Source organism: Phalacrocorax aristotelis, chromosome 3 (genome assembly GCF_949628215.1).
Source record: "Phalacrocorax aristotelis chromosome 3, bGulAri2.1, whole genome shotgun sequence".
In the NCBI taxonomy this organism is placed as follows: domain Eukaryota; kingdom Metazoa; phylum Chordata; class Aves; order Suliformes; family Phalacrocoracidae; genus Phalacrocorax; species Phalacrocorax aristotelis.
In genome coordinates this window covers 128,060,573-128,085,843 of record NC_134278.1, presented here as the reverse complement: position 1 = coordinate 128,085,843, position 25,271 = coordinate 128,060,573, and positions in this window count along the sequence as shown.

Sequence of the window (25,271 nt, the reverse complement as noted above, 5' to 3'; positions counted from 1 at the left end):
ATGGAGGTAAGTGCCCTGGCTCCACATGGCCTTCTTCACACTCCTGGCATGGTGGGTTGATGAGAAGCCTTCTTACCTTCTGCATGTGTTGCTCTGCCCTGGACCTACCCACACTTCCACTTCTCCCCATCCTCATGCCCTTATCCTCGCCAGAAGGCCAGGAGGGAATGGGGCCACTGGCACACTGATGGCCAGCTATGGCCATGCTTGAGCTGACAAAGCTGGGATGTGGACTCTGCCACTGCCACTTCCACTCCTTACTTAGAGCAAACCCTTCCAATATCACACATTTTCACAGCAATGTGAGAGCTGGGCAAAGAAAGGTTTGGGAGAACCGGGAATTGAAGCTAGAACCTGGAAAGACATTTGAGAACGTTGTGGTCCAAGCTTGAGAAGTGATTTTCTTTGAAGAAATGTCACGGCAAGGTAATGTGAGTTCACAGTGGCAACGTACTGTTCTTTCACAGGACTAGCAGTGAAATTTGTTCCCAATGGGTTATCAGTGGGACATCTTTTGGGTGATATATTGTCATTTATGTTCGTTAGTTGATCCTCTTGAAGCTAATATGCAATTCTATAAACTGCATCACTTAGGAGATTGCACGCATCTACTCAAATCTGAGCCAAAGCCTGAGAATTTCTGCCTTGTTGTTCCAGGAGATACAAATTTTCTCTCCAGTGCTCTGGCAAAAGTAGCAGGCATCGGACAAATGGGGTGAGACCCTCCGAGTCTTGTGAGGAAAAAAGAAGCTGAATCTGTGTCTTCCTCTGGTTCGACTATGTCCATGGAGCACAGCAGTAGGATGCAGTACTATAATGAAACAAAACAGGACATTCCCTATTCCAAAGGCATAGGGTGGAGCAACCTGGGACCTGTGCTCCCACCACGGCCGGGACACCTCAGGCCACTTGGCACCTGCCCAGTCTTCCCCTCCCTCTGTCTGCTTAGGGTTCCTCCTCAGCAAATATTTATCTGTGTCCTCCCTGGGCTGTTACGGCACAAATAACCCCTGCTGAGAACAGTCCCAAAGGCAAAAAGGATCTCCTTATTCAAGTGTGCATTCTGCTTCCAGGTTAATGTAAAAATGCCGCTGAGGCACATACAGGTCTTTTTAAGTCCTGTGTCCTGGAGGGAGAAGCCGAGATGTTGTTATTTTCCGGTCTTTTTTGTAGTGGGGAGATTGGTCCTGCTCTGCGTGGACGTGCACATACAGGAGTCATAACACAGAAGTCAGCAAGCATCCCTGGAGCCTCAGAGCATACAAGGAGGAAGGGCAGAGGGGATGAAGGAGAGCAAATAAAAATAGCAAATGAGTAATAATATTTTAGAGAGTCAGGTGCAAATCTGCTCATAATGGTTACGGTCTCAGGCAATGTGCCAGTGGCCAAGATGCAACCCTAAAAATACAGCCATTAGTACATGACACAGTCACTGCTGCTCCCACAGGCCACCTTAAATAATGCATATTTAATGCGATGACATGTTCAGGGGGATGGAGACCTGAAGAGAAAGGCAAGTCCTGGACCATCACACAAGCTGGGGAAACACTCAGGTTTGGTTTCAGACATCAGCAACTCTTGGAGTGCCTGGCATGTGACGAAAGATAAAATTGAACCCTGCCTTGCAGCAGCGTGGTGGATTATTGCAGCACCGATGGGAAAATGTCCCGTTTTCACAGCTTCAGGCATTAGCACCAAAAGCCACTTCTGCTTGCTGCTTGACATGCCTGAGTGATTTCTCACCTTAAAAGTCTGCATGGAGCTGAATAATTTTTATAGTTCTCCTTTAACTTTTGCCTAAACAGCATGGACATGCGTGTGAACAGCTCTGCCCTCCCCTCCTCGTGCAGCTACACACACTTACAGCACTGCCAGTCACCCAGCACCACATCCTCATTTATACCCTGACTCCGGTCGCTTGTGCTCAACTACAAAAAGCGAGGGCTGGGCCAGATCAGTCCCCTGTTAACCACTTCTAGCACAACAGTTAAATGGTAAAGGCTCTTTTGTGCCTGGTTGGGTCAGGTGACAAAGAGACCACGTGAGAGACTAGGGCTGTTTTATCTCCAGTACTGGGAGAGTGGTTTCAGAGAGGAAAAGATGAAAAATTTCTCTGTTGGCTTCTCTAGATGAAACACAAAGAGTCACGAGGTTCATGTTACGTTGAAATAGGAAAAAATGTCTAATTCTTTCATCTATATCTACATCTATATCTGAATATTTAAAATTCCAATGTAGTAAACAGATTGGGGATGCTGAAGTGTTCATATAGATCCTCCACGGTTGGATTTCATACACTGCCATGCTTAGTTGAACCTAGATCCAGCAATGGACTAATTTGCGTGAAACTTTAAACATATCTGTGATCTCCATGGTGCTATTTGTATGCTCCTTAAGTACCAAAGAAGCAAAAGTGTTTTGGTGCTTCAGCGAAGAATGGCCCAGCATATTTTGAATCATGAGCATGGGGGTCAGTTTCTATGTAATACAATCAACTTTTCTGTCTATTGGTGCCTTGTCAGCTTAAAAATTAAACCTTGAGCTACCTGTCACAATGAAAACAGGTTTGATTTTGACACTATCAGGTAACAGTATAAACTGTAAACTTGGGACAGGTTCATTACATGTTTCAGAAGTTTGTGAACCCAGTTTGATCGGGGGTGAAAGCCTACACCAAGCAAAACTCCATCCTTGTGGCAAAGTTTTGCCCCATTTGCTGTGACAAATTCAAAATTAGTTTTAGGAGGAGCAAGAAACGTCACAGAATCATAGAATCACAGAATGGTTTGGGCTGGAAGGGACATTTAGAGGCCATCTATTCCAACCCCCCTGCAGTGAGCAGGGACATCTTCAACCAGATCAGGTTGCTCAGAGCCCCGTCCAGCCTGGCCTTGAATGTTCCCAGGGATGGGGCATTGACCAACCTATTCCAGTGCTTCAGCACCTTCTCTGTAAAAAATTTCTTCCTTATATCCAGCCTAAATCTGCCCTTTTTTAGTTTAAAACCATCACTCCTTGTCCTGTCACAACAGGCCTTGCTAAAGAGGTTGCCCCATCCTTCCTACAGTCCCCCTTTAGGTACTGGAAGGCCGCAATAAGGTCTCCCCGCAGCCTTCTCTTCTCCAGGCTGCACAAACCCCAACTCTCTCAGCCTGTCCTCGTAGGAGAGGGGCTCCAGCCCTCGGGTCACTTTTGTGGCCTCCCCTGGCCCTGCTCCAACAGGTCCATGTCCTTGTGCTGAGGAGCCCCGAGCTGGAGGCGGCGCTGCAGGGGGGTCTCACCAGAGCGGGGCAGAGGGGCAGAATCACCTCCCCCACCCTGCTGGCCATGCAAACTTCGAGAATGAGATTTTAGAAGCCTTTATGAAAGGCTTTTAAATACTTATGGATGTACAAGCTTTTATAAAGTTTGCTCCACTGGAATTGTATAAATGTACCTTTCACTTTACAGGTAATCATATGTGAGGGAATGTGAGTGGAAAGACTGTATTCCCAATGTGAAAGCCAAAGCCACAATAACAGCCCTGGCATGAGACAGGAGGATGCCCACAAACAGTCCTAAAGATGCACAGTAGGTTTGGGAGTGCTGTGTAAGAGAGTTGTGTGTTTTCAGGCCAGAAACGTCACCAGTTGTGCTGGTGTTTTATATACATTCTAGCCTGGGGAACATAAACCTAAATGCTCACCCCCAAATTTTAATCTAGTTCTTTCAGACAGTATCTTTGCCATTCACGGGGCAACAGAAATAATTAAAAGGAAGTTAATACTCAAGAAATTCATTATATCAAATCAAAACAGGCATCCTAAAATGTCTGTGGCACCCCAGCCTGGCAGGGATTCTTGGGAAATTTGTTTAGAAATATGTCTGCTGTTAATTTAATAGCCTGAACTCTTTCCCCAAATGCCCTACTTTTTGGAAACTCAAGGGTGTTCACTTAAGCAGAAGAGGAGGCACATTCACAGTTTTCAATCAGATTTTAACATTTCATGTGTTACTTTGAAGTCTACTTTTAAAAGTGGTTTGTCCCCATTTGTTTGCCCTCTGACCCACGGAGGGGTCTGACTCATGAACCCTTGCTCCCTACGCCGCATTTCCCGGCAGAAGAAATGGACTATCAGGCCTTACGGCCTCAGCATTGCTCTGTTGAAATAAAACAAAAATCCAGCCGTGCGATACATAGGAAGCAGGTCAAGTTTTTAATCTTACCAGAGAGCAGGGGGCTGAGCAGAGCATCTATAAGTCATTAAATCTTCAGGTTTCTGCCTCTCCTTGAGGCTTCCCTCATTCCCCTTGGGACTGCCAGGAAAATCAGACTCACTTCAAATGCTTCATATACTTGGAGTAGAAAAACTGCTGCAGAAAAAGGAACAGAACCCTGGAATAAATCCTCCTCTTAGATAACCAGGCGAAACTCGTGAGAACTATAAGTCTCACCGTAAGCTGGCTTCTCAGTGCCGTGGAAAAGAGCAAGGCAAAGTCACAGGTGTGGTGCCACAGGGTGCAACGCCTCCTGCAAGAGACCGCTTCTCCCTGGAGTCTGCCCATCACCTACATGGTGGTGGTAGCTCACAGAGACACTTCCCAGCAAGCTTTAACCCAGCTGAGCTCTGTAGTACAGCTGCACCAGGAGGCAGCTCCACACCACTTAACTCCCAGCATATTTACACTCACTTTTCAGCCTTCACAGAGATCTCTTCCACCCACTGCATTAGCTAGTCTGGGCATAATGAACAAGGCAGCAGCTGCTGAGGGAGAGTAACCCACCTGCAATATGGTCTTTGAGACCATTTGCATCTCTGCCCTGACCTGCTGGGCCAAGCCTCTAATTGGGAACGTGCTGTACCTGGTAGCTCTTAATCAGAAAGGGTCCAGGCTAGGCTCCTGTCAAGACACTGTATGATGTGTGATCAGACACATGCCGATGACTCACCATGAGTAGATGGATTTAAAAGCTAACAAGCTATATAAAGCTCTTCTATTCCTTAACAGTGCCGCACAATGCAAAGTGTTATTATGCTTCTTCAGCGTCTGCTCAGGCCACCTTCGCTTTTTTCCTGAGTTGTTTTTCTTCCTGCCATGCTGTGTTTCGATATCTGAGACTCCCTGCAAATATGACTGCCCTGCTGACAGAAGATCTGTTCTTCCAGGCAGGGGTCAGACACTCTCTTATCTCCCTTTTCATACCCCACATGCGAAGGGCTACCGCTTCCCTCCTCTGCAAACCTGTGCTATGGCAAGCAATCTTTCTCACCTGAGTCCCAGGCCCGGACGCTTCCACCAGTTTTTATTTTTTTGCCTGCAATTAGTGTTGGAGCAGAACCCCAATGTCTGCCACTAAAACCAAACCCCTTGGGTCTTGGAGAATGTATGTAGTGAGGGGAAACTGCTCTGCTACTGTGCAGCAGATTTGTCTGGAAGAACCCCCTTTTTTGGCCATTCATCCCCCTATTTCACTTCAGGACGCAATGGTTTCGCCTCCTGAGCTCTGTGCATTCTCTGGGATCTGCTCTTCCTCTTGATGCTTGTTGGCCGGCATCATCTTTGCTTCTGCTTTTTAAGTTCATTGTCAGCTTGGCTTTTGATCCTTTTTTTATTTCTCTGCCTTCTATAACCCAGGTGACTTCAGTAACACCTTGGACTGCAAAAGCAACCCTGTGTTGGCCAACTTACCCTCTATCCTGATTTCTCCATTTGTATGCTACTCAATATTTCTGCCTGTTCCCTCACCCTCCCATCTGGCTCTGCAGAGCCAGACGACAGCCACGGAATGCTCTCCTTTGCAATGCTCCACTCGCCTCTCTCATTGATGTTAACTTCACTGTCACCTCCTTTTGCATCAACACTGTCAGATTTTATTCCTCTCTTTCCTCCCTTTTCATCACCCTGGCTTGTTACTGGAAACTGTTGAGTATTTTCTTCCTTTCCAACACTTCATTTGTTTTTCTTCCTGTGCTTACTGTGACGTCCCTTGCCCGGTCATTGATTAACTCTTGCTTTGCTCTTTGCCACTTTCTCCTGTCTGCTCTGGAAGGACTTCACACAGACTGTCTCTACCAGCACCATCTTTCCTTCTCCTCAGACACATCACTCCCCACATGAATCTCCTCGACTCTCACTGGCACCCTGGGGCAAGGTCAAGTCAAGCCTCTTTTGCCTTTCTCTTTGAAGCTCCATACAGCCCCTCCTCCAGCCAACTTTCTTGCTTTTGCTTTGCCTCATTCCTTGTCCTGTTTTAATACTGCAGGGCTCGTCTTTCATGGCTGTCTTCATGTGCAGTACACTCTTATACACCTAAAATACTTAAAAAGCCTTCAAGATTCGTGTAGTCAGATTTCTTTTTGGTCTTAAGGCTTGGAAGCATACCTTCAAAGAGAAATCTGGCATCCTTACTTGTTAATATTGCTTCAGGAGAGGGACATTTAGGCAAGATGAACCTTAAGAGGAACCTTAAGAAATCCACCAAATATGGTGAGTCTTACACTGTAAATGCCAAACATTCAAAACCACAACTTTGTTGTGTTGAAGGTCCACACCATTTCGGGTTTGCCTCAGATGCTGGCTAAGCACGTGGTTAAACCTCCACTGCTTACCCGCTTCACGCTGCTAATCATTCACAAGAGAAAGGTTGCTGTGCTTCCCATCCCCTCACTCCAGATACTAGCAGAGCCATCTCCATTGCTCTCCCAGGGAAAGGGGCCCCACTCTGCTACAGCTAACAATTGCTGTTGCTTAATGGCAAATACCAGTCAGCTAAACCAGAAGCCTGAGGAAAGCAATTTTAGGTTGAGTTCCTAGATAAGAAAGAAAATTCCTTCCTGTTACTGATTCCATAAAGGAGAATGAGCTAACCTGCAGAGTCTGATAAAGTCAGCCCTCTGTTTCGGCTCTGGCTGTGGGCTATGTTAGCAAGAAGACAGGCAGCTCACAAGGGATTAATGCAAGAGACACAGAAGAAAGAAAATTATTTAGTTCTTCCACTCCCCGGAGGGGAATCGTCTTCATTTTCCTGTACTGAGACTGCAGTGATACCCTTGATGATCCCCCTGCAGTGTCTATAACTCATAACTCGCTGGCTAAGTCACATGGGAGGAGAAGCTTCTAAGATATCAGGTTCTCTTGGCCAGTCCTAAGGTCTTTTTTTTGTCACTCACCAGCATTCCCTCAGCCATAGGTGCTTGCTCAGGGAAGGATGTAGGAGACCCTGGTTCATCCCTGTCCTGGCACTGCACGGTGCTCCTCCTCGGCCGGGCATGCAGGCCAGGATGCCTTCTGGTGCTTTCTCTGCCCAGCTGCGCTGGCATGCACTGGTCTGAGCTTTGGGTGTATGTGCTATTTGATAAATGAAATACAATATTAACTCATGCCTATATGGGCAAGGAGATGGACAGAGATGTTGCTCTCTGAGCATCCTCCTGGGTCCCCATGGGGGTCTCACATCATAAATCCTTTCCGAAAGGAAAGCATGTAGTCTGCTCCCTTGCTGTCATTGACGGTTGTGTCAGTGTTTGTTTTACTTTGCTTTGAGCTTAAGAACTGGCAAATCCTGGAGTGGCAGCTGGACCAACTCACTGTGCACCCGGGCAGTGAGGGGGATGCTGCTGAGCAGCGGTGCATTGCTGTCAGGGTGACGGCTTGCTTGAGAGGTGGTGACAAGTGGTACAAGAGTGGGAAATGTGTTTTCCAGATACCCAGCTTTAACCACTTTCCTTCCTTTCTCCTTCAGGTTTTCTTTCCATCTGGCTCATAGGTACGGCTGGTTACATCAATGCGCAAACACACAAATACAGCAAGTGTCTTTGTTTGCCAGCCTTTGCACAGACAAACCCTCGGGCCATTTTTTTTTTCTTTCACAAAGATGAAGGGAAAATGTTCCCACGTATAGTTTTTGCAGGAAATGGGAAGTGGGTGACAGCGACCGGGGCTGTGACCTGGCAGACCTCACCGTCTAATGTAACGTGATCTCGCGGCACTTGGGAGAAAAAAGGGAAGAGAAGTCTGGCCCTGGGACTGCAAATCACAGGCTGTGATGACAAGAGGGGGACTAATAAAACTCAGCACCCTTCACTTTTAAATGAGATGAGTGGGGAGGGGGAGCGGGGAAAGGTTAATTTATTGCCTAGAGATATCCCGGGGTATCGCTTTCCTAGAAATGCCTTTCACTGGCCTGTAAAGCTTCAGTGGTGGAAAATGTGAATACAGCTTTGAGCCGTTAAGGTCTTTATGTGAATTAATTATAACCGCTATAACAACAAGATTTAAGCAGTGGAGGATGGGGACAAGCGGGCCTTGCATTATCCCCAATCCTGTCTTGTCACATCATCCCCCCCACTGCCACCATCCTGACGGGCAGCAGTGCTCCCGGAAAGGAAAGGCTGGGATTGCCAGGTAGCTCAGACGACATGGGTAGCATAAATACATAACCCTGAGAGAACATGCTGTCGCTCTAGCTCTCCTCCAACATCTGATTTCTGACTTTGTGTTGAGGGAGCCACGGGAGCAAAGGAATTTTACTGAACATCACTGCTGTTTGTTGGCGGGTTGGTCACTTTTTGCGGTGACTGTCATCGTGGCTTTAATATATGCTCCAGCAGGGATGGAGACTCGCTAAATGAACTTATTTGACCAGAATGGGTGGGTGCAGCATCCAAGAGCAGCTTGGCATGCCAGGCTCCTGTCTCCCTCTTGGAAGAACCGTTCAGTCACTTCTGGTTTCTTCCTTTCATTTTGTTGGGCTTTCGGGGGTTTGCGCTATAATTTTTAAAAGAAAACAAACCACCAGTAACAGACAAACTTTGGAGGCTTCAGAAATTCTGCTGATATAGGCACTTGCAGTACTGAGATACCGACATCTCTTTGTTACTATGAAAACAGGCTGCAAGCCACAAAAACACAAGTCGCCACACAAGACTCTGTGCAAACTTCTTTCTGGTTGAGCTGGAAATGGATGTCTCTCCCAAAGGATTTTGATAGCTCTACTTCTGGACCCAGAGTATTATTAATTAAATTAAATAGTAAGGAAGATAGAAAGGAAAATTAACTAAGAGGTTTTTTTGTTTGTTTGATCTTACGAGACAGTTAAGCTCAATTTTTATTGAATCTTTAAGTAGAGATTCTGGTTTGTTTAATCTATCTGTCTGATTATTATTATATTTCTGGTAGGGTGAACACCAAGGAATAAATGAAAGATAATGAAATAAACAGAGCCAAGTGTGGCTGTGCCCTAGAGCTGTCCCATCTCAATATACGAGTGTGTGTTTCATCTCTCCAAAGCGGAGATTTCAGGACTCAGCTGGCACCAATAAAGAGGTATCACACTGGGAGAGAGAGCTGTCATGCTGCTCGGCTGCCGGCTGCCCCCAGCCCCCTGCCCAGGGGTGAGGGACGAGATCTGCATCTCCACAGAGCATTTATCTCCTGGGTGTATTTGGTACAAACCCGCTCACCGCATTCTGTTGAGCTGAAGCCGCAGAGCTTTTTGCATGCCTCAGGAACAAAAGCTGGCTGGTTTCAGGGCTGAGTTTGGTACTGCCAGCTGGGCCAGCTGTTAAAAGCACAGCTGGTTCCTAAAGCACCTGTTAAATTCTGCCCCTAGCAAGGTCCCCTCACCTCTGCCACTGCTGTTTCATCCTCCACACAGTTGCACCTCTCCTCCTCCTCCTTGCTCCTCTCGGCAGTGCCCCATGAATTCCTTCCCATCCCTCCCCATCCCATCCCGACCTGCCTCCCAGTCATCACGTGAGCCAGGTAGTCCACATGGTAGGAAATACATATATATACACACACACAGATCTCACAGACCCCTGGAAGTGGGAAAGTTGCTCCTCCTCCCCTCACCCATTCTGTTGTGACAATTTAACACGTGGTTGAGTTGTTTCTGCTTTCTGAGCCCAGCAGCCTCTGCTCCTGGGAAACCCCAAGGCAAGGGAAAGCCGAGGTGTCCACCCTGCCACATTGGTCCCTGCCAGGGCTTCCCTCTACACTCCGCATGGTTCGCAAAACAAGCTGCTTCTGCTTCACCTGCGTGGCTGTTCACAGCATCTTTGCACCGTACCCAGGCAGATCCCAATGTCCAGCGTAGCTTTCTGTGTACAGCTTAGCTGAGGCAAAGCGCCGTGGGCTTTTCCTTCAAATCCAGATTGAGGGAAAAAGGTCGAGGACTTTCACACTCTCAAGAAGTTCAGCTCAGGCTGAGCCAAAGTTTTCAGAACGACATATTTGGGGATTTTCTCTACACCAAATTTGGATCTTGTGACTGTGCTGCTGCGTATCTTCTTTCAACTCTGTGCACACTGATTCTTTTTTTCCACAAAATTCCTGAGAAGCAGCAGCAGAGTGTGTTACATGCACTGTACATATGGAAAACTGGATGCCAGCTGGTCCCACATAGCCTTGATCCAGTGCTGCAGTTACCGTATTAACTTACCCAGCCTCCATTTATCTTAGCGATATGTAACTACTTCTACTTCTCCCCACATGAAAAGCACATTAATTTTAGTCAAAACCCAACCTCACATCTGGTATCCTTCTGATATCAGCAAAAAACAGTAGAAAGATAACTCCATTTGCTGTCCTGTTTACTGACGGGGGAGTATTCAGGGTTAGGCGAATCATATAGATATCTGAATAGACAGAGAGAAGGAAGCAACAAGGCTAAAGAATAAATTTTCAGCACACTAAAAAGTGAAAGGCAATTGGGAACTGACCCGACAAATGCTTACGCATGGAGTGAATGGGATCAGGGTGAGATCCAGCCTGGAAGAGTTCCCATGGAAGACCAGCGGATACAGCCCTTGTCCCAGTAGATATGTTAAGTGAAAGTATATCAGTGTAGCAAGCAGTGAGCGAATAAAGAGAGATTCATATCCTCAGAGGACAAGCACCCAAATGTGGTGTGCATGACAGGACTTTATTGAATTATTCAAACATCTCCTAAATCTGTCAGATGGCACCAGAAATCACGAGTCCAAGCTCTCTTACAAGATCATCGGTGCATCCTGTTTCGGGTCAGGATTTTAAAAAATACCTGGAGAACAGTCTCTTGCACAAGCTCTTTGCTTTCCCCTCCTGGCTGTAATCCAGAAGGGTAGCAGCCACTTTATGTCTGAACACTAAAAGTAAACTGGACCAAAGCAGAAGTCCTTACCAGGACTACCAGAAGACCAGACCAGGACTTACCAGGCTGGGCTGGTGGGGATCAGATGGGTTGGCGCTATTGGTGAACAGGGCAGTATGTCTGGAAAGGAAGTTTCTATTGCATGCTATATTAATAGGAGACTGCTTTGAAAACTGTCAGGGTTCTTCCTGTCAGGTATACTATTAGCATTAATATTTAGGGTTGAGTTGCTCATTGGAAGTGACGTTATTGTATTTTTTTCAATCACTTCATCCTGTACAGCGCATAGGGGAACATATCCCCCTTCTCCTGAACGTACGTGCCCTACAGTGGAAATACCAGAGCTGTTCAGAAATGCAATGCACCTGCAGATCCGTTCAAGGAGTGATATCCAAGCGCTGCTAGGGTGGAGTTAACGTCTGGTTAAATGTTAACACAGGGCTCAGTTCCATCACTTTACAATGTGTAACCTGCTGTGAGTAAATGATAAACTGTTCTGGGTGCAGCCCTCGTTGCCAAGTACTTATATTTCACGTTGTTACTGTTCAGAGGCAAAGCAAATAACTGTCATTTGAAAGCAGGCAAGCAGAAAAGATGCCTCATATTGATTTCTTACTCTCTGAAAAGAGGCCAGAAGATAACCATTGCACTGGAAACTATGTTGCCCAGTTCTGTATTTTCTATATATTTTTAAGACAACACCACAAGGTGCCAAACCAGAAACACGAGAAAACTACAAGCTGCTGTAGGACAGAGCCCATAAGGCACTGCCTCTCATTCCTTAAATCATGCCAATGTTTCTCCTCTTCCTCCTCCCTGCTTGCCCCTCAGCCCCCAGTAAAAAGTGTTAAAAACTTTGAGCACAGCACCTAGAGCTGCTGCAGCTCTGGTTGGCCGACACGAAGTGCCAGGCTCCGGTAACTCTGACGTCTTACATCCTTGCTGACTCCCTGACTTGGTGGAGGCAGGAGGCAAAGACAGCCTGGCTTCTCTTTGTCCTCTTGACGTAAAATTGTGATGGGATCCAGGAAAAAGTTAAATAGTCTTACAGAGGCATTTTGCAGTTATGCTAACAGGGGCAGGTACCGCAACGGTCATTAATCTCCATGTTCGAGGCTGGAAGCTCACCATGGGCTGAAGTCACTGCCTGGCCGCCCTGAGCCCTGTGGAGGGTTGCGCAATCGTTGGCCATGTTCACCTTCTGAGGTGAGAGGGGAGGGCGTCACCTTCCTCTGAAGCATCCGGCGCCGGCTCCGGTCAGCGGCAGGATGCTGGCCACGGTGAACATGGCCCTGCTCCAATATGGCAAGGGTTACACGCCCTCCACTGAGTTAAAACAGCAGATGCAGCCAGATGTCACCCCTAGCCGTGCCTGCCCCTCTCACGTCGCACGTGCCATGCCTACCAACACCTTTCACCTTCCCCAGCCCCTGAGGAGAAGCCCAATCTTTAGACAACTTCTTTCCAACCTGGAGGCCCTACCCAGCTTCATACAGACAGCAGTGTGAATTTGTTGCCATCGCCTCCCATGAGTTTGTGATCCTCGGTATTCAGAGACTTTAAGACTCAAGGTCAGGCGAGAGGATACAGCGGCTGCAAAGCTGCAGAAAATAATGCACAGTCCAGCACTGCTGAGAGGTGCTTGCTTTCTGACCTAAATTTGAAATGACTGCATCACTCCTTAATAAGAAGAGGTCTTACGCACTTCATTATTAGGGTTCTTCCTTTTTTTTTCCTTTTCTTTTTTGGTCTGTGTGCGTGCACATTTCAGTTGTCCTCTCCCGCCCCTGCTTCTCCCTCCACCTCACATCAGCGTACACTGCAGACTTCCTCTGGCACTTTTATAAGCTGCCAGAAGGGAAGTGACCTGGTTACACATCCAGCTCCGCAAGCTGCCTCAGCAATGCTTTTCCTCCCTCTCCACAGCAGCCCTGGGTGAGCACAGTGTCCCCAGCCCCAGCCCATTTGAAGCAGGGAGGTTATGGTCTGCACCACCGTCCACCACCACCGATCACAGAGCTGACATCTGCACTCGCTGACTTGTGACGGCTCCGTTACGAAGCCTGTAGTCACTGACTTCAGGCAGAAGCCATGGAATAAGATAATGATTAAGATGATGATGATGATGATCTTTATTATTATTATTATTACTATTGTTTTTATCATTATTATTATTATTATTATCACTGTGAGCTGCTGACAGTAGATGCCTCTCTGGAAAGAACTCATTAATCACGAGAGTTGCCTATGGGAGGAGCCGCCCAGAGCCCTGATCCGGCAGCACTTACGCACCAGGATGCCCGTGTTATCAGTGAGGAAATCCATATGCTTGACTCTACGTACACAAGTGTCCTCACTAGTTCCTGAAGGCAGCAAAAAGAGAAAGTCCTACCCATCCTCACTCAGTGCTCTTAGTAACGGTTGCTATAGTAAGATGTTCCTGTTTGGTTCTGCCCTCCTAAATCGTGAGGAGGTCAATTTGCCCTCACTGAGGCTCAAACTGACCCTCACAAAACCTTTTCGTTTCGTCTCTTTTTTCAAATGTCTTGGGTATATAAATACCTGTAGTAAAATATACTCCTGGATCCTTACGGTTACACGTGAAACCAAATACTTTAATGTAACAGTTGAGGTTTTAGGACATTTCTTGCCACCACCCTAACATCATTAGCATCCAGTCTGTTTCTTTGACTGATGTACAGTTATATTTCCATGACCAGTCTAGGTCTAACCACCTGGAGGTTAACAGAAGTATCACTTGGGAAGACTGCCTGATACAGTAAAAATGCAATCATTGCTCTTTCTGGATCTGTATCTAAGTTTTCCACTGTTCAGTGTTATTTCCATGCCTTCCAATATTTTCATCAGTTTTTTCCAGATTTATAGCATGGAGCTGGGTAAGGAGATGTCAGAGAAGTCCAACTAAAGAACTCAGAGATCAAATAGAGAAAGCCTTATTTTTAAAAAGTTCCTTGATCCATATTAGAAAAAAGGCAGTTCCAAATATTGCTTGCTGCTTTATAAGACGTTCGCAGAAGCTGACTCACTTTCAGCCACTACAAGTGGTAAAATACCTCCAAAGCACCACCAAATCCAGAAGGCTTCTGGGACTGGACCCTAACTGGGAGCCGTCAGTGCTGTGCCACCAGTGAAAGCAGGGACACTTCATATGGCCTCGGCGTTCTGCTCTTCATCGGAGAAGCATAGGAAGCTCAATACAGATGGCAAAATATAAAGCAAGCTCATTTCCTTAGGCAAAGGGAAACACCAATTAAAATTATCTGCCTGTGATGAGGACCAAGATAAGAAAGAGGACCATTTTCTAGAAGTACATTAAATATTTCACTCCCAAGTGACGTGCAGAAGTATGAAGACGTATGTTTATGAAATCTATATGGAAATTTCTACTCAAGACCTATAGATATAACCGAGACCTGAATGAAGTCAGTGGGGTCTTTCTGGGTTAAAGGCCCTGCAGGCAGTTGCTGGAGAGAGGAAGCTGGAGCACCGCCGCCTCCCTGCTCACTGGTGTGGCTGCGTGGGCTCCCTGCCGTCTGTCCGTGCACGCACAGAGACGCCCCCGCATCTGGGCAGAACGTTGCATGCCGGCCCCTGGCGCTGCTGAGCGAAGTTCCCACCTCCCCACTCCCAAGTGTGAGGTTTGAACTGAGAATTACAATGAAACCTGACTGGAGGAAGCACCTGGTGAACTTTTTCATTTGCCATTTGTTTTCACTCCAGAATCCATGATCCGTGCTTCAGCGTTGCTAAACTTTTGAATTACGTTTTTAAAATTTATTTACCTTGTGTTTGTCTCCCATCTATGATACAATTTTGTTCATTTCTGCCCACAGTTTTCAGCTTTCTGGGTCCTTATAATTTCCCTGTTCCCGTCAGGTTTTTGTATCTCTTCCATTTAGGCATCATCTGTACATTTGCTAACGTCATTAATTAATTCCATGTGCCATTAATAGATTATTTGAATAAAGATCTGAAGATCACTCAGGCCAAGGTAGTCTCTCATTTAATTTTGTCTATCCAGGTCAAACCTCAAAACTCCCCTTCAAACAAACCTCTTCAACTGCAGTCTCTTGACTGATACCTCCCTACAGCTGGGTATACTAGGATTGAACCATTCATGCATGCTTTCCTTAATTCCACTTGGCAATGCGTAGTCCCTCACGTCTGTGTCTCTGCAAAGCCCATCTGAACTATTTTTTAAGTGCTGTGCTGCCTCGTGAGCCAGTGGTATCAAAGGACTTAGTAAATTCAAATCTATTCCCTGCCCTGTACCACTGGCTTTGAAAAACACCACTAATGCTTTCCTGTCTCTTGCTGCTCCAATCTCGGAAGTCAGAGCTGCTCCGGGGAAAGACCCGGCTCAGGAGGGGTATCAGCGCTGCCAGCCCTAACACCTGAGCCCACCAGCCCCATCCCCGCGCGGCTCGTTCCACCTGGCGCGCAGCCCAAGGCAGAGGTTTGTTGCCTTACACATAAATCCTTGGAACTAACTTCCCTCCCTCTCTTGTCCACGGCCTCTTGGCTAACCTGCCTTTTCAAAAGAGTTATCTCAGCACCCCGTTTGGCAGCAAAGCCTTCAGCTGCTTCACAGTCAGGGTGTGCTGACCATACCGGTGCTGCGGGACACGTGCCGGTCCCGGTGACTGTGGGAAGGGAGGGGGGAGAGAGGAGGTGTTAGCAAGGAGGAAGGTCCTTCCCAGCTGCGATAGGGTATTGGGAAGCAGATAAACGTTATAACTGGAAATGTGTTGGGGTTGTTATTAATTTCTTTTTAAAGGAGGAGTCTGTCTGCACCCATTTGCCTGGTGTGACTTGCTCTTTTGACCACGGGTTTACAGAGTGGCTTTGAAACGCACCAGAGCTTTCTCTTTTCCCAGCAGCAGTGAAGCACGGTACTGCCCACCTCCTCCTCTGCCTCTACTAGCTTTTGAACTGAAAGCAGGAGAAGAAGCAGGGGTGGAAGGGCCCGTCGCGGGCCGCAGGGCTGGTCACGATGGACACCAGCCTGCCCCGTGCCCCCCGGCTCCCGCGCCCACCCAAGCCCCTGCTCCGGTCCCCGCGCTACCTCTGGCTTATTTGCAGTCCTTGAGGGCAGAGGCTTTGTCCCATGTTCTGTAATAACGCCAGGTTTATTGCCTTTCTCGATTCTGCATTACAATTTTCTCTGACCCCCTGGCAGCCGTACTCGATTCCCTAGAGGTCTTCGCACATTATATTGGAAGCTTTCAGGCCAACACCATTTTTTGTGGATTCTTCTTTTCTCTTTTAACCAAGGTAGGTGCTAGTTACTAACTACAGACGTTGCTATAGTCGTCTGTAAATACCATCAAGTCATTTTTTCCAGCAGTAAGGAGCATCTAATCAGGGAGTTTTCAGTGTGAAGGCTATTTTGTGTGGTAAATTGTGTAAATGTTGTTGTTACCTTTGATGATTAAATCCACATGCTGTTCAGCTCAGCTTTTCCTTTCCGGGGTCTGATGGCTAGTTTTTCCTTTTCTTGGCATTTACATCCTATCACTGATCGAGCTTAGTGGGAATGGGAGGTGCCAGCTGACCTACAGAACAAAGTCTTCACTGAGATTGTTTCTTATTATTGAAATGTTTATAATTACCTCTTCTAGGTTCCTCAGATTGCTATGCCCTATGGTTTCCCTGGCTTGAATAATCAAAGTATATGATTCTACATTCTAGACGATACTAAAAAAAGTGGACAAGAAATATTTTTTTATCTATACCGGGCCCTTTAATTAAAATAGGATATTTCTAGATAAGTAACAATGAGACTGACAAGCAAGGAGAATTTTTAAGATTATAAAGAATATTATTTAGGGACTTGAATTTCTCCTAGCAGGATTCTTCCAGCTTGTGTTTAGGAACAGTGCCACGGCACTATGGAGGACTTTCCTTTGCTGTGGCACACACCGGCTTCATTTGGAAGCCAAGGAGAAGGGCAGACACTGAAGAATGTGACTTGCTTTTGCTCTCCTGCTGGCTGAGGCCAGAGTCAGAAACAGAAGGGGGTGTGGGGTCCTGGGCCTGTCTGGCAGCAGGACTTTGAGGGGATTATAAAGCATTAGGTCAGTGTTGAAGAGACAGTGACTCTAGACCTGTGGGTGTGCTGGCCAGCTGTGTGACAATACACGAGTTACTCTGTATGCTTGTGCCAGGTGGGATGATGTGGCTTCTTACCAGTCTGTCTGCCTTTTTTGAATTTTCTTGTCGTTAGCTGAGAAAAGAAAAAAAAGTTCATTTCTTGAAGGCTTTTTGTTGACAAGTTCATGTAGACTTTTATGAATCTTCTTATCTCTTAAGTTTTTAGGAATTTGTTTAATTATTAGTTCCAGTACTGTTTCAGAAGTTGAAGATAAGATGATTGGTCTATAACTTCCAAATCCTCTTTTTTGTCTTGCTTTTATTATCAGGAAAACCTTTCCCAGTTATTCGATATCTCAACCGTCTTGTTCAGGTGCTCACGGACAACCAGAAGCGGCCCTCGGTTTACTGCAGCCAATACTTCAAAGATTTTAGAATGAAGTGCATCAGCCTCGGCCAACTTGAAAGCACTAATTTACCAAAGTATTATCTCATCCATTCCTTCGCCCATTCAAGCCTGTAGTTGTGTTCACTACCTGGAAGCTGATTTTTCTTTCTTAGTCCAGATAAGAGATACCTTAATGCACCAGCTTTCTTGCCGCTATTTGCCAGTAGATTGTCCTTCTATGGAACCTTTTACCTCACCTCCCTTTTACAGTTCATGTGCTTCTTGTTAATCTTCGTTAATCAGATGTAGAACAGGTCCCTATTCTGTTTATCTCTACTTGCTGAATAAGAAACGGCCACTGATGACTTCCAAAGGCTTGTGGGCTGTTCCACATCCTTCCCCAAGAAACTTTAATTAAAATGTCCCACTGCAACTAGTTCTGGTGCTCGGATGATATTCCCAGTTGTTAACAAGGTCATCTCTGTGATTTTCCTCTCTTGGTAGCAATACTAGCCTTCCTCTGTGGCCATGCCTGGTACTCTTCACCATCAGCCGCTATTTAGATACTTTCCTCACCGGGCTGAGTATGCGGCTCCATGGGCGCAGTTACAAATGAAGCCTGGTTTCATCGGATCGCAGAGTGATTTAGGTGGGAAGAGACCTTTGGAGCTCTCTACTCCAACTGCCCGGGCCAAGCAGGGCTTACTTGAAGAGTAGACCAAGCCCTCAGGTCCTTGTCAAGCCGAGCTTTTAAATGGTCTCTGGATGGAGACCATGCAGCATCCATGCTTGCCTGCTCCCTCCATGAAAATTTTTTCCTACAGATCTGTTTCTTGTGGTTGTTTAAAACTGGTGACTAAGAATACATCAGCTGCAAGCAAAGCTTTCCCAGTGGCCTTATCCTTGGGGCTGGGGTAAGGCCTTCCTCCCACTCCCTCTCACTTTCACGGCTTTTCTGAAGTCTGCTGAGAGCCAAGCTCACATTATGGCTTTTGTCTCCATCAAATCACTTATGGGAGTCACATACTGGGTCTCCCTTGGACTGTACACTGTTCGTCTGAAACGTGGATGAAATTTATAGTCACAGTCATCTTTGTTATCTTATTCTCTCTGCTAAATTTTGTTCTACTAGAGCAGCAGCCTCATAGACTACCGAGGGGCACGCGCACATCTATACGCACACACAAACACATTCACAAATGCATGTGTACATACAAATATCTGCAGAGAAAAATTGTGATATTTGTATTTTATAACATTTCAGGTCAAAAATTATTACCAATATTATACATCTTTTAAGCACAGTCTTATGTGCTTATTTATTAGCTATTTTTGTTCATTATATTGGCTTAAGTATGCCTCATTATTTTCCTCTCAGAGACAGGACGGTCCTTGGCAGGCAGAAGATTGCTGGCAAGACACCTCGGCAGACCCACCTGCAGCGGCGTAGTCCCGTCGCTCATTGCACTTCGGGCAGCACAGAGACTGTCTGACGCTGGAAGGAACCGGCAGGAGCCAGCGACAAGCGCAGCCCCAGGAGGAGGGGGGCAAGGGGCACCCCTTGGAGGACAGCCTGGTCCCCGCCGAGGCCAGCAGCACTGGATGCCATGAAAGGCTGTCGTTTTACTGCAGCTTGACCCTAGAAGAGAGGGGAGCAGAACATCTTTGCCCTCGCCTTGCTCACCTGTACAGGGAAAGCACCTGGGTGGAGGGGTCTGCCCTCCTCACCAAACCCCAAATACCATGTAGGCTGAGCGCTGCTGAGGAAAGGAGACTTATTTTTCTGCTCAGCAGAGCAAAACCAGGGCACAAACTAGCTCTCTGCAAGCAGACACAGGCACTGAATTCATTGGATGATCTGCTGCAAATTATTTGCCCAGCTCTATTAATTAATGCTTGTGAAGCACTGGGAGGGTTAAATGCCCTTGAGCCATCGTTCACCTAAGCTTTGCCCCCAAACTGACATCAATGAAAAATCCTTAATGGTGGTGGTAGCAGCAGCAGCAGCAGCACTGAATTTTCAAACCCTCCTGAGGCAAGAAAACATGATTTTCCCCTTCATTTTATGGTCTGTTGAATCTTCTATTTTTCTTGTTGTATAGCAGGAATAATGTTCATGGCCTTGGATTATTCTTGTGGTTCTCCAAATGCCTCAGATTTAATTTAGCATCTTACACACACACACAAAAAATTTATTGCCTCGTATACTCCTTCGCTGTGAACGTTGACCCTTCCCCAACTCTGTGGAGGAGTCCTGGAGCCTAACAATGGTCCCGCAGAGCTGTTTCTCAGCTGGTGAGGAGCCCTGCCTTGTGCCTCGGCAGGCAGGGATCGCACAAGAAGACAGCCCCTGATGGGGAGGAGAGGTCAGCCCAGACCTTTAGCATCGGCCTGAGCTCCAAACACCCGTTACAGAAAATAAATAAGTAAGAAAAAATAATAAGATGCACAAACAGGCTCTTTGTTACCAAGTCCAAACCCCAACATGTAAGAATAAGCTTTGTGAACAGGGCAGCCTCCACAGCGAAAGGCGCCCCGGGGAGGGTGGCGGGGACAGGATTGTTCTGGCTGACGGTGCCCGCCTCTGGCTGGGGCTCAGCAGGATGGCCTGGGGTCAGGTCTTCACGTCTGAACCTCTCTAAGGGCTGGCATTTGGATTACCAGCCCTCCAGAAGGAATGCGCTTGGATCATACAAAGAAAAGAAAAGTATCCAGCCTGGTGGAGGCTTTCTGCCTGTTACCCTAATGGACCAAGATTCAGACCCCTGAATTAAAATTCCCTCTGTAGAAACAACATTCTGCAGTTTCAGGGCTGTCTCAGCCCTCACCTAAATGGAGAAGGTTTATGACTGTCTCATCCAGCCAAGCACATGCCAGTTTGGATGAAGAAAGGGGATAGTAAAGGCATCCCCCATTAAATCTATGCTTGACACGCAGGTTTCTCTCCTGCCACCCCTTGCAGATGCCATGTGGGTTGTCACAGTGCCTGTGATCAGGGGAGCATGTGAACTGCAACTTCAGGGTGCTCTGGGGCCAAAGGGTAAGAAAGAAAAGGCAGAGTCGTGGCAGCCCTTTTCTCCTTACACGGCTGCTGCAAAAGGACTATAGAGCATCCTACAGCCATTGCTGTTTCTTGCGCAGGAGTACGCGGAGGCTGTGGCTGTTAGGCTACCATGCATCACGCCAGCGCTTCCAACTTGCAGGCAAAATGTTTGAAACATGTAACGGGTGAAAAGAACATCTGTGGGACCGAATGAGGACTAGCCTGTCCAACGGGCTGTCACAGGGTAGTAGCAGAGCTGCAACCCTGAAGCCCCATGCCCTGTTTATAGGAAGACCTTGAAGCTCTGTAGTCCTAATGGAGCCCATGACACTCTCCTGTGCATGAGGCCCATGCTTCAAAGCCCTTTTGGATGCTCCAAAGTCCATAGGGTTATCCATAGTGCCATACAGCTCTTCATGTACGGCCACTGCCCCAGACTGCATCGACACACTGCAGAGTAGAAAAGATCTTCACTGCAGAGTGAAATTATGGCACTGAGCTAAATGGTAGATTGGGTAAAAATCCAAGTCTGCAGGAAGACAGTGAAAAGCTGCCTACAGCTTTCTGCCATATGGCACAACAGTGTGTGATATATCTATATCAGTCCAGATACATACCTAAAGATACTGCGTGGGTTTTTCTTATATTTTACCTCATTTTCTCAGTAAGCATCTGAAATTAAGGGAGCCACACAACCCTCCAAGTATTTCGCATTAGGCAATCCTATTTGGGCAGATTGTGAAGAGGAATAAATGAGGTTATTCTATTTCTAGATTGGGATCAGGTCAGATAACTATCAACTCCCTTCCTTTGCCTGATCTGTAATTCCCCACCCCACCGTCAGCTCCTGCAGGGACACGCAATGTCCTTCACATGTTGCTGAGCCATGTGAAACGGCAGGGGAAAGGCTTCCTGCAACAGACTCAATTTCCATTTCCAGGTGCAGTACCCAGCAGTGAGGATGTAGGAGGGCACGCCGTGCCTCGCCTTTCCTAAGCTCCCCGCCCAAGGTCGCTGCTGCCAAACTCCGTGCTCTCATCAGATACGCGAAGGGAAAACTGGGTTCTCCCTGTCCTCCGGCCACGTGGACGCTAACTGCAACCCGGGGCTGTACCTGAAGGGTCAAGTGTGCATCCAGTGGGCAGGGAGCAAAGCCCAGCATCTGTTCTGTCCACTGCTGTCTCCAGGGTGGGAGCAAAGGGGGCTATCATGTTTCCCAGGATGGAGTGGAACAGATCAGCACTGAACGGTGTGCGTGTCTGTGACTGTAATCACCCCAGGATCCACCAGGCAGCCAGAGGGATTCCGAGGGATGAGGGATGCCTGCAGAGACCACCTGTCAGTGCGTCAGGCCGTCTACTGCTACTCCTGTTCATGTTTCAGCTAGGTGACGAGTAAAGGGTGATCCTGGAGGCAGCCACATGAATCGAGTTGTCTGTCTTGGAGACAAATGACCGCTGGGGAGGTAAGAGAGGACAATAGTGGCTGTGGGTAGTGCTAACGGCCAGTAATCTCTCCAGAAACCCCTACAGGGTGCATCAGTGGTTAAAATCATTGCAACGAGGGAGAGAGGGGAAAGAGGGGAGAGAGGGATAGATGGAAGGTTGAAAAAGCAGATTTCATTGTTGCAAGGCACTTCCAGCAGTAGCACATGCAGCATCTCCTAGGCCAACAAATCCTCAGTATGCTATACCTGACAACAAGAACGGGAGAACAAGAATATTCTCCTCTCTGAAGAAATCTGGATTAAGTCCCTGTGATGGTAGAAAACCGCAGTGGGATTTTCTGTCTCCATGCAGAGCCTGTGCTTTACAGAAGGCCCAGCTGGACCCTTTCGTGCTCCAAGGGCACCAGATTCAGCCTGGCACCATGGTTTGCTCTGAGCCTGGGCCCAGGTCTGACCCAGGAGGTACAGTGATACGTGCAGTGGGTGCATCTGCACACCACATTTGCTTTGTGTTGTGACCCAGGACGCTTACCAGAAGCAGCTGTGGCTAGGTGGCTTGTGCCACCACCGTGGAGGGTTATTTCTCTCTGGCCTATTCTCCATGCAAACGTCTAAAGCCAACGCCTGCGCTGGGCATGGACGTCTCTGGCATGCACAGGCTGCCAGTGTGTCCTCACAGCTCTGACACTCCGATGGGAGTCAGATGAGGACACACCAGGAATAACATCTCAGAAGCTGATGTAACCACGCTGTTGCATGGACCTTCATTTCTATTGTATGAAAAATACCCCTTCCACTAACCGCCTCCTTTGAAGGTTCATCTTCCAGGATTCTCTTTATGCTGTAGCCTTATGCAGTCAGAAATGAGTTTTCCCAACACTTCTGCATTTTTGCTTTGCTCTACCGAGCCAGAATGGCCAGCATTGACTGCAACGCGGAGGTGAAGTGTAGCAATCGCTGCTGCGCTGCAAGGGCACGGCCTGAGATCTGCCAGGCTCAGCAGCAGCAGCATCAGAGCTGCAGCTCCCCTCTAACCCAGCAATATTCTCACTTGGGCATCACGAGCCCCAACGGCCCCGCCAGCAGCTCCAGCCCTGCTCTCCCCTGAGCAAATACGGTTAGGAGAGAAAGAGGGCACTCTGAATCTCCTTATGCTCCTCTCGTTTGCCCACGAGGCTGGTGAGCGTCTCTGTGTGTGTGTGTGTTAGTTCGAGGAGGGGACCGATAATTACATGATGATGGGAGTGAGAACACTCTCAAGGCCCTGGGTCTGCCCCCTACCAGATTTTACTGGCATTTTCTGAACATTTCTATTAGCTCGGTGGGCACAGCTTGTATGCAAACAAATACAATAATGCTCAGTTATTGTTTGGTACGATGGGAGCCTGGGATTCTTTCTTTTTTTTTAACAAGTATTGTTTCTATTTGTCATTAAGGCTCACTTTCTAATCTGTCTTTGTAGGAGGTTTGTCTTTTTTGACATTGTGAGTTGCATGTAGCCACAACTCTCTTCTCTGGCCTGAAGAGGCATTTAAGGCCAACTGGGTTTTTGTGTTTTCTTTTTCGTTTTTCTTTTTCTTTGCAGAGAAGACAACCGGAAAAGATAGGAAAAAAAGCGCTTGGAAAGAAAGACAAACATGTAATTAGCAAAAGTAAATACATAATTATTTGATGGCTTTCATGCGTGTTACTGTGTCAACTGCTCATGAATTGTTTTATCCAGATTGTAAAATATTCATATTTATATGTTACTCAGAAAGAGATGTGATGCCCTGGAGAGGCTAATTCTTGGTTTGCAGATTGTTTACAAGCTGTCAATTGCAATTTGAATATATTTGCAATTCATAGGGTTGATAAATAACCTAAGTCACGTGGCAGAGTTTCTGCTCCTGAGCTGTAGTACATCCCTGTGTAAGTAACACCAAGGTAGGCAAGCATTTGTCTCCCCATCTGCCTCTCAAATCACACATTTAATGGAGCAAGCAAAGATAATACCCAAGAGTACCTCTGGGATCTCATAATAGTATTCTGCCCTGCCTGACTCTCTGGAAAGCTCTGATCTCACGGCATTGTGTGTGGCCACCTTTTGCTGAGTCCCGTCTCAGTTACAACCCGCCCGTGAGCAGGACGAGTATTCTGTATGCTTCCTCTACACGGCACCCCGCAACCGTGCGACAGCCCGCAAGGGGCAGAAGGAAAACTACGCCACAGTGACTGCAGGTGACTGAGAATTTGGGGGTTTCTGGTGCACGTGGGGGTTCCGGACGTGTGGGGGTCACTCTGTTCTTTGAGGGATAATTAATACAGTTATCAACACAATACAATTTGCAAATTGCGTTTTACTATAAAAATGCCAAATACAGCATTTACGTCTGGCTCCTGTTTTTTTTTCCTACGTATTTGAAATGAACTTTTGTAAATACTTTCATAAATGAAGAGACAATCTTTGGATATTCCTAGGTGCTGGGGTTATTATTTCACGCAGTATGGCTGCTTTTCATTTTGTTTCTGCTTGGTACCAATTTTGCTCGATGTAATTCACCCCACTACCCACAAGGAATTATGCTAGAAAGCCCTTTCACTTCATCTCCTGGTGGAAACAAAATCCTGCCTCCTGTTCTTCTCCTAAACCCATGGATATTAAATTGCATTGTCTGCAGCTTGCACGTACATAGATATGCATAGATATTTTCAAATGGGCACATTTCTGCACCTTTGCAATAACTTGAGGTGATTCTCTGTCCTTACAGTTAAATTTTTTTTCCTAATTTTGAATACAGATGTCTTTTCTGCAATTTGCCCTCATTACTTCTTGTCCTCTGCACTATGAAACACAAATTATTCCCTTCTGGGGAACAGTGGCAACTTCTTCTGGCATCTTCTAATATATCTGTGGCTTCCTAAGTGCTACTGAGTCTCCCCTCACTTTGCCTGATCTTTCCTGGTAGATTACGTTTTTCTCTGAGATCGTCCTTGGTGTTTTCTAGACTGTCTTTAGATGATTAACGTCCTTCTTGAAGACCAAGCCCACAAGTTTCAACTCTGTATTAGTCAGGACTTGGATAGACTGGAAGCATGTCTTAATGCTTCTCAGATGTGATCATAGAATGTCCTGAGTTGGAAGGGACCTGCAAGGATACTCGAGTCTAACTCCTTGATAATCATC